The sequence below is a fragment of the Cebus imitator genome, unplaced genomic scaffold (assembly GCF_001604975.1).
Source record: "Cebus imitator isolate Cc_AM_T3 unplaced genomic scaffold, Cebus_imitator-1.0 Scaffold420, whole genome shotgun sequence".
NCBI lineage: Eukaryota > Metazoa > Chordata > Mammalia > Primates > Cebidae > Cebus > Cebus imitator.
In genome coordinates, this window is record NW_016107735.1 from 1822237 (window position 1) to 1831287 (window position 9051).

Here is a 9051-nt window from a genome sequence, read left to right on the forward strand (position 1 = left end):
CCTTGGCCTCCCAAAGTGCTGGGATTACAGGCGTGAGCCACCACGCCCGGCAGGAATATCTTTTCATTTCTTCCTGCCAATCTCCACCACCGCTGCTGCCACTACCACCCCACCCAGGACACGTGAAAGGGCTCCGGAAAAGAAGAAAAATGCTCCTACCCCGTTAGACCGTCTGCAAGATATAATCTCAGCACCCTGCAGAACATGCCGACTGCTTCTCCCATAGGCCCTGGAAGGAAGGAGCAAAAAGGGGTAGTCATCCAGGCTGGACACCAGAGTTCCTGTCCTCAGCTGAGTCCCCCAAGACAATCGCTGCCACCCAAAACAGAGGACCCCGTAGTGTGGTCCCTCTGCCCCGAGGCCACGGGGAGGAGAAGGATCCTTGCTGGCTTTTTGGCTCCCTGATCTGAAGGCCTTTCTTCATTCTCGCTGTGAGGAAAGACTCCTCTATCAGCTGTGAGTTCCTCTATTTTTCCATCCACCTAGGTGGGCACTTCCATTCAAAAGGGTTAAGCTGGCTGGGCAGGGTGGCTCACGCCTGTAAATCCCAGCACTGTGGGAGGCCAAGGAGGGCGGATCACTTGCTGTCAGGAGTTTGAGACCTGCCTGGCCATCATGGTGACATAGGGCCTTGCTCTCAGAAGCCCCAGGTTTCTGAGGGCCAGTCCCTATGTCACCATGTTTCTACAAAAATACAAAAAAATTAGCCGGGTATGGTGGCATGCGCCTTTAATCCCAGCTACTCGGGAGGCTAAAGCAGGAGAATCGCTTGAACCCAGGAGGCAGAGGATGTAGTGAGCTGAGATCATACCACTGCACTCCAGCCTGGGAGACAGAGCGAGACTCTGTCTCAAAAAAAAAAGGTGAAGCTGCTTTACAGAGAGCAGGAGGTGCCCAGCCTAGGAGGTCACTGCCCCTATATCACAACCCTGGCTCTCACAGCCTGTCTTCACCTCCCACTCCCTGCAGGGTTGGGGTCACAGTTGTCAGCTTCTGTCTGGGGGTACCCCCATTATCCACATGAGAGGCCTCATCCACCCTGAGCTGCTCAGAGGCACTTTCTCATCCCCTGGGCAGTTACTGTGACTCATCCCAAGCTGCCCTGTCCCCCAGCCCCTTGAGCACAGGCAAAGTCCCAAGTCTCCCTGCCACCAGGTAAGGGGCAACTGCCAATGCTGAGTAGCTCTGTGCTTCCTGGGCAGCCCCAGGCTCTGCAGCAATGCTCATGGCCCTTCTGGCAGTGACTGGCATCACCTGGGCTTGTCCTGTTTAGGCTGCAGCAAGGGACACTCAGAGCCCAATAGCTCAGTTTCTTAGCTGACCCCAGAGGTTGGTGGCCTGGCTAGCCCACCCCCCAGCCAGGTGAAGGGCAGCAGCTGAGTCCTATGGGCAGCAGCCCCATGTGGGTGACAAAATAGTGCAGGAGATGAGAGCATACATCTTAAAGCGACTGAGTTCCAATCCTGGCTCAGCCACTTACTTGCTATATAACCCCAAGTTTTCCACTTAAGCTTCCTCGTCATCTATAAAACAGGGGCCGGCCGGGCACGGTGGCTCACACCTGTAATCCCAGCACTTTGGGAGGCCGAGGTAGGCAGATCACCTGAGGTCAAAAGTTCTACACTAGCCTGGCCAACATGGTGAAACCCCATCTCTACTAAAAATACCAAAAAAATTAGCCAGGTATGGTGGCAGGTACCTGTAATCCCAGCTACTTGGGAGGCTGAGGCAGGAGAATCGCTTGAATCTGGGAGGCAGAGGTTGCAGTGAGCTGAGATTGCGCCACTGCACTCCAGCCTGGGCAACAAGAATGAAACTCCAACTCAAAAAAAACAAAACAGGAGCCGCTATTAGCTGCTCCACAGACTCTTGAAAAGGTTAAACAAGTTAATCCATGGAAAATGCTTAGTTGAAATGACTAACACATAACAAGCAATATATGAAAGTCACATGAATAAAAAATGCGGCAATGGGTCCCATTGTTCTTTCCATTGAATATGTCTTCTACATATTTATCAAGATTCCATTAAACTCCCCCAGTTGACACATGAGTGGTCCTCCCACATGAAACCCACATGTCCCAGCCTCTCTTGCAGCTAGGTCTGGTCATGTCACCATGCCCCTGGATCTGAGTATTTTGTTCTTTGGGGTTTTGGGGGAGTGACTGGGGAGAAGGGTCTTCCTCTGTCACCCAGGCTGGAGTGCAGTGGGGTGATCGTGGCTCACCGAAGCCTCTAATTCCTGGGCTCAAGCGATCCTCCTGACTCAGCCTCCCTAATGGCTGGGATTACAGGGGCACCACCCTCCCTGGCTAACTTGGGGTTTTTTGTGTTTTCTTTTTGTAGATATGGGGTCTCACTACGTTGCCCAGGCTGGTCTTGAACTCCCAGCTTCAAGCAATCCTCCTGCTTCAGCCTCCCAAAGTGCTGGGTTTACAGGTGTGAGCCACCATGCCCAACCTGGATCTGAGTGATGTGTGGCAACTTCTGGAACCTTCCTGCAAAGAAGGCTGGGGTTGGCCTTTTGCACCCCTTCTGCATCCTATCCTCCAAGCTGTGTCTGGAGCTGGCTGCCATCTGCAACCACAGGAAAAGAGCCACACCCTGGAGATGAAAACAATAAGCCGGAAGAAGCCTGTGCCCAGGAGCACTGCAGATCCCCTCTCCAGCCCTGGGCTGCTCTGACTGGGCTTCTACATGACACAGAAAGAGGCTTTCCTTCTTGTTTAAGCCCCCAAGCAAATACACTTTTCCAGTAGCCATGAAGATGGAAACCGCAGCCCCAGACAGGCATTCCAGCTGGTGACAGTCAACGCCAGTCGGGAACCCACATGCCAAAGGGTGACTCTCTCACACCGCAGGAGTCCCTGCACATGCCTTCTGAACCCCGGAAGGACAAGCCTGGGCATTGTAGGCAAGCAATCCGCCCCAACCCATGGGCTTGACACTCACAAATGAGAAATGTAAGTCGTCGTCCTCTGCAGCTCACTGCCTCAACGACTTTCTCACGTGGGCCTCTGCCTTTAGAAGTCAGGTTTTGGCTGGGTGCAGTGATCACACCTGTAATCCCAGCCCTTTGGGAGGTTGAGGGCAGGAGGATCGCTTGAAACCAGGAGTTCAAGACCAGCCTGGGCAACATAAGGAGACCCCTGTCTACACACACACACACACACACACACACACACACACACACACACACAATTTATCCATACGATATTGGGGTACAGGTGGTATTTGGTTACATGAGTAAGTTCTTTAGTGGATCTGTGAGATGTTGGTGCACCCATCACCCCAACAGTATACACTGCACCATATTTGTAGTCTTTTATTCCTTCACCCACCTCCCACTTTTCCCCCGAAGTCCCTAAAGCCCATTGCATCCTTCTTATGCCTTTGTGTCCTCATGTCCTCATAGCTTAGCTCCCACATATCAGTGAGGACATACAATGTTTGGTTTTCCATTCCTTTTTAAAAATTAGCCACGCATGGTGGCATGTGCCTATGATCCCAGCTAGGGAGGCTGAGACGGGAGGATCGTTTGAGCCCAGGAGGTGGAGGCTGCAGTGAGCTGTGATTGAGCCACTGCACTCCAGTCTGGGCAACAGAGCAAGACCCTGCCTTAAAAAGAAAAAGAAAAAGAGGAAGTCAGGCTTCTTCCCATTTGTGCTTGACATTCTCTGCCATCTGGGAACAGAAAAACTGAGGCGGAACTCGCTGGAGTTCTGTTCCTCTTTAGATGGTCAAAGTCATCTTGTGGGCTCATAAGGTCAAAGGATGGTATTTGGGGGCATCTCCATCTCCCACCACCCTTGGCACAGTTTCTCGTTAGCGACTTTGTCTGCCCCAGTGCCCACAGTGACATGGCAGTGTGCCTAGGGAGAGTCCCGAGCCTTCTGGCTGGGCCCCGTTCCTCGTTTTGATCCACACACTCAGAGCAGAGGAGAGCCTAAGGGGCCTGGCAGCTTTGAGTAGCTGCTGTCTGACTACTCCTGAAACTCTGCCTCTTTCTCTCTTTCTTTTTTTTTTTTTTTGAGATGGAGTTTCTTGTTGCCCAGGCTGGAGTGCAGTGGCGCAGTCTTGGCTCATGTCAATCTCTGCCTCCCGGGTTCAAGCCATTCTCCTGCCTCAGCCTCCTGACTAGCTGGGATTACAGGCATATGCTATGACACTAGGCTAATTTTTGTATTTTTAGTAGAAACAGCGTTTCACCATATTGGCCAGGCTGGTCTCAAACTCCTGACCTCAGGTGATCCACCCGCCTCAGCCTCCCAAAGTGCAGGGATTACAGGCATGAGCTACTGTGCCTGGCCAACTCTTACTCTTTCAAGGGCCCATTCACCCTGGGGATTCTGTGAGTGGCCTGTGAACAAGTCCAGCAGGACAGAGCAGCGGCACCCCCATTCCCGAGCCTACACTGACATGTTTGACAGCCCAGGAGTTTGCTGGACCTAAGCACTCTCAGTTCCAGGATGCCCATCAAGTGAGTGGAACCATCACCCTTCCGTGTCATGAGACCTCACCCACCATCCTTCTAGTCCTCACTTGAGTGGAATCCACACTCTCTGCGTGTACCAAGTCCCTGCCACATAAACTCTTTGGCCTCTCTAGAGGACAGCCTGGCAGACGTGTCAGGCTCTCAAACCCTAAGGGTATCAGCAGCTACTAGGCAGGGGGGCTGGAGAGGAGGGTCTCTGTATCCATCACAGGTGCCACAATTGGGCTGTTAGGGCACTTGAGGATCCCAGGGGCCGTCCAAAAGACCATGAGTGTGCACATCTTGCCACCACTCCTTATCCAGCCCATCAGCATCACCTCCATGGGACCACCCTCCTTGCTTCCTTCAAGCTGGAATTTGATCACTAGAAGACAGGGGCAGGGCACGGGATGGCATTCATGCTGTGCTGCTGGCAGGGAATCAACTAACTAGAATAATGTCTGGGAGAGAGTAGAGACATGCAAACTCTCCACTGGCGCTAGTTTGTGGCAGGAGGTGCTAGCCACCAAGTGGCTTGTAGGGCTTTATGTGAGGTGTGTCGGGCTATTGGCCCCATGAACCTACCCAGGAATCTGTTAAATGGGAAGCCATGAAAAGTGAACTGCAAACTTCCCTGTTGAGGTGGTGAGATGGTTTGGCCGTGTCCCCGCTGAAAATTCATCTTGAATTGTAGCTCCCATAATTCCCATGTGTTGTGGGAGGGACCTGGTGGGAGATAATTGAATCATGGAGACGGTTTCCCCTATACTGTTCTCATGGTAGTAAGTCTCATGAGATCTGATGATTTATAAGGGGAAACTCCTTTCGCTTGATTCTTTCTCTCTTTGCCTGCTGCCATGTAAGATGTGCCTTTTGCCTTCCACCATGATTGTGAAGCCTCCCCAGCTGAGTGGAACTGTGAGTCCATTAAGTCTCTTTTTTTTTTAGATAAATTACCCAGTCTTGGGTATGTCTTTATCAGCAGTGTGAAAATGCACTAATACAGGTGGTCCTCCTAAAAAGGGTGATCTCATTTCTGGCTGATAGGGTAAGTTTTGTTATATTAATTTATAGTTAGTGTCTTTATAGAGACACCACTGCACCAAGACCTTCCTCAGAGAAATTATTCCTCTTGACTTCCCTCTGCTTATAGACAGATGTTTGTGGGGAATATTGAGGCTATTTTCTTTTTTCCCCTTCAACTCTTAATTTGTTGCTTGTCTTTTAACTTTGGTTATGGTGTTATTTGTCTTATTGAAGATTTTTATTTTTATGAGATCAAACCTGAAAATACTTTCTTTTATGGCTTCTGAGTTTGTGACCTGCTTAGAAAGGCCTTCTCCATCCCAAGAAGACATTTTTCAAGACTAATCACTCCAGGTCCAGGGGAGGTCCCTGAACCCTGTCCAGGGCAGACAGGCTACTGAGATGCTGCAGGGGGCTGCCCCGGGACATTCTGGAGGTTGATGGAACATCGCAGGGGCCTAGAAATAATGACAGTGATTGTAGCAAAATGTGCATTCTTCTTTTCAAAAAGCTTTTTATTATGGAAAATTCCAGACAGCAGGGTAGCAGAGAACTCTGAACTCCTATGTAATCCCTGCCCCCACAATTCACTGGGCAGGTGAAGTCCTTCTCATGTTACACACCCTGCCCACACTCCCCCTCATAGTCTTTCTGCAATGAAGTGGCTCACACTGGCCTTCCTGCTCAGATCCACTCTGACACCCAGCTCTTTTTCTTCTCCCCTGTGTCCTGCCTGAGAGCACCCAATCTCTGCCCTAGCAAGGACCTCTCTGATGGTTTTGTTCCTCACATGTCACCTGTTGGAAATATTCTGCCTCCTCGCCACCGGGCTTGGGCCCAGAGGGACTTCTGATCCCATTCTCAACTTCTCAGAGGCACTCCACCACCCCCCACCACTCCCACCCCGCCACACTGCCTGTCAGAGGAGTGTCCCATGATGGTCTTCCTGGTTTCCCTGGATCCCCATCCACCATCAGACCATGAAGAGCTTGCAGCCATGGGCAGCCACTGGAAGGTCTGGGGCATGGGAGTGAGCCCCTCCGCTGGGCACTGGCGATAGGGAAGGTCTGGAGCATAGGAGTGAGCCCCTCCGCTGGGCACTGGCGATAGGGAAGGTCTGGAGCATGGGAGTGAGCCCCTCCGCTGGGCGCTGGCGATAGGGAAGGCCTGGGGCATGGGAATGAGCCCCTCCACTGGGCACTGGCGATAGGGTAGGGAGTGTTGAAGCGGTAGCAGAAGGACATAGGCCTGACCCTCTCTGTCAGCCCTCAACTTGCCCTTCCCAATACAGTAATCTTTCTAAATGAACCCCTTCCAAACGGGGTGCACAGTTCCACCTCAGTGCTCAGCAGGTTTGAAGGGCACCTACTCCAGGCCACACACTTGGGGGACAGGGGCCACACCCCAAATTGCCCCTGAAACAAATCACCTGCCCCATCGCCCACAGCTTCTCTGTTCCCTCTGAGCCTGGCGTGGACCACACCCCTCTGTTCTACTCCCCAACGTCCTCTCCCGCCTCTGAAACCACTTGTACCAGAAACCTTCCTTCGGAAATCCAGCTTTGCTTAGCTGCCCGTCTCCTCCAAATCCCCTGGGCACTTAGGGACTCAGCTTACGGTGTCTGCTGCCGGCTCCCTCCAGAGACGGCCTGGGTCACCAGTGAGACTGCAGGTTGCCCTCTAGGGCAGTGGCTGCCTTCTACCTTTCCAAGCACCTGTCCCCCCAACCCCATTCCTTCCACCGTCACCCCCACGTATCTTGAAAGTGTCATTGGTGCAGCCATAGCAAAATCAAAAACCAAACCCAAAGCCAGATGAGGAGTGACTCTGACTCTCCATTATCCACCCTTTACAAGAAAGAGTGGCCCAGCCAGGAATTCCAGGTGGGCTGAAGCATACAGGCTTGGAGGGGCAGCTCAATCTAAATGCCCACTCCCCACACCCTCTCTAGCAGGAGCTCTGAACTTTCTCTCTGCCTCTCCTCTCCCTCCCTCCCCTGCCCCAAGAGTTCAGCACCTGTGACCCCTGATTCCTCCCCTTCTGTGCCCAGAAATAGCTCTTGCCAAGTCACCTGCTCCTCACCAAAGGCTTTCTCTTTGTCTTTATTCTCCTTTGCTTCTTTTCAGAATTCTAAGAACTTATCTTACAAATGTGCTGAGGCCCAGAGGGGGCTGTAACTAGTACTGGTTCCCTGGTACATTCGCTGAATGGCTGGTGCTCCACCAGACACTTGTGCACAAGCCCCAAGTGAGTGAAAGGCAGAGCTAGGATTTGCACACAGGCAGTCTGGCTCCAGAGCTCCAGCCTCAACAGTATCCTACATGGCTTCCACTGACCATCTTGTTGTCATAATTTTGAAACACATGCATGCTTCATCTTTTTCTCGAAAGGACATGAAATGGCATTACGACAGGGAAGATTAATTCATTCAATGGATTCTTACTGCTCAAGAGAAAAAATAGCAATCTTAAGGGTTGCCGTAGCTGCTGTGATTAATCTGGAAATTTGGATTTGAGTTTCCCGGCAACCAGGGCAAAAACTGAAACACTCTTACTATCAGAAAAGAGGAAGGAGATCAGTTCCTCCACAGGGACAAATATTTCCAGGAACAAATTCTGAAAGAGGCTTCTCACATGGGGCCTCGTGTGTGACATACATGGTGTGACATCATAAAATCTTCTGAATCTGCTAAACAATTTGACAACAAGAACAGATGGAGGATTTTCAGTATAAGTAGAAGGTAGGCACTGTGTCAGACAAGCTTGGTGACAACAGATTCAGGGACCCCAGCATGTGGACTGCTTGTTGGCTAGAGCTCAGAAAAGCTAGAATTTTCTCTACGTGTTTCAGCTCTTGGCTAGATTTTATCTTTTGAGAATGGACAACTGTAGTTGGTTTTCTGACAGCCTTCAAAGTACTGCTGGGGGTGGGTGGGGACCACAGAGCCCCAGGCTATAGAAACTAGAGGTGCCCCAAGAAGGGTGGTTCTGTTTGGGAAGGTGAGAGGTCATGTACACGTTTACCTAACAGATCTCTATTAAGGCTCCCTTTGTGCCAGGTGTTGCACTAGGTGGAGTGGAGACCAGTGAAATAAATAACACAGGATTGCGGCCAGGCGCCGTGGCTCACACCTGTAATCCCAGCACATTGGGAGGCCGAGGTGGGTGGATCACCTGACGTCAGGAGTTCGAGACCAGCCTGGCCAACATGGTGAAACCCTGTCTCTACTAAAAATACAAAAATTAGCAAGGGGTGGTGGTGCATGCCTGTAATCCTGGCTACTTGGGAGGCTGGGGTGGGAAAATCACTTGAACCCAGGAGGCGAAGGTTGTAGTAAACCAAGACTGTGCCATTGCACTCCAGCCTAGGTGACAGGAGTGAAACTCCATCTCAAAAATAAAAATTGTCAGGCGCGGTGGCTCACGCCTGTAATCCCAGCACTTTGGGAGGCTAAGGCGGGTGGATCATGAGGTTGAGAGATCGAGACCATCCTGGTCAACATGGTGAAACCCCGTCTCTAATAAAAATACAAAAAATTAGCTGGGCATGGTGG

General features: G+C 51.4%; 1 long non-coding RNA gene across 1 annotated transcript in view; it reads left to right on the plus strand.

Annotated features, from left to right (window-relative positions):
- Positions 1-9051, plus strand: part of LOC108290071 — a 22899-nt gene that overhangs the window by 836 nt on the left and 13012 nt on the right. The gene's annotated exons all lie outside the window — the stretch shown is intronic.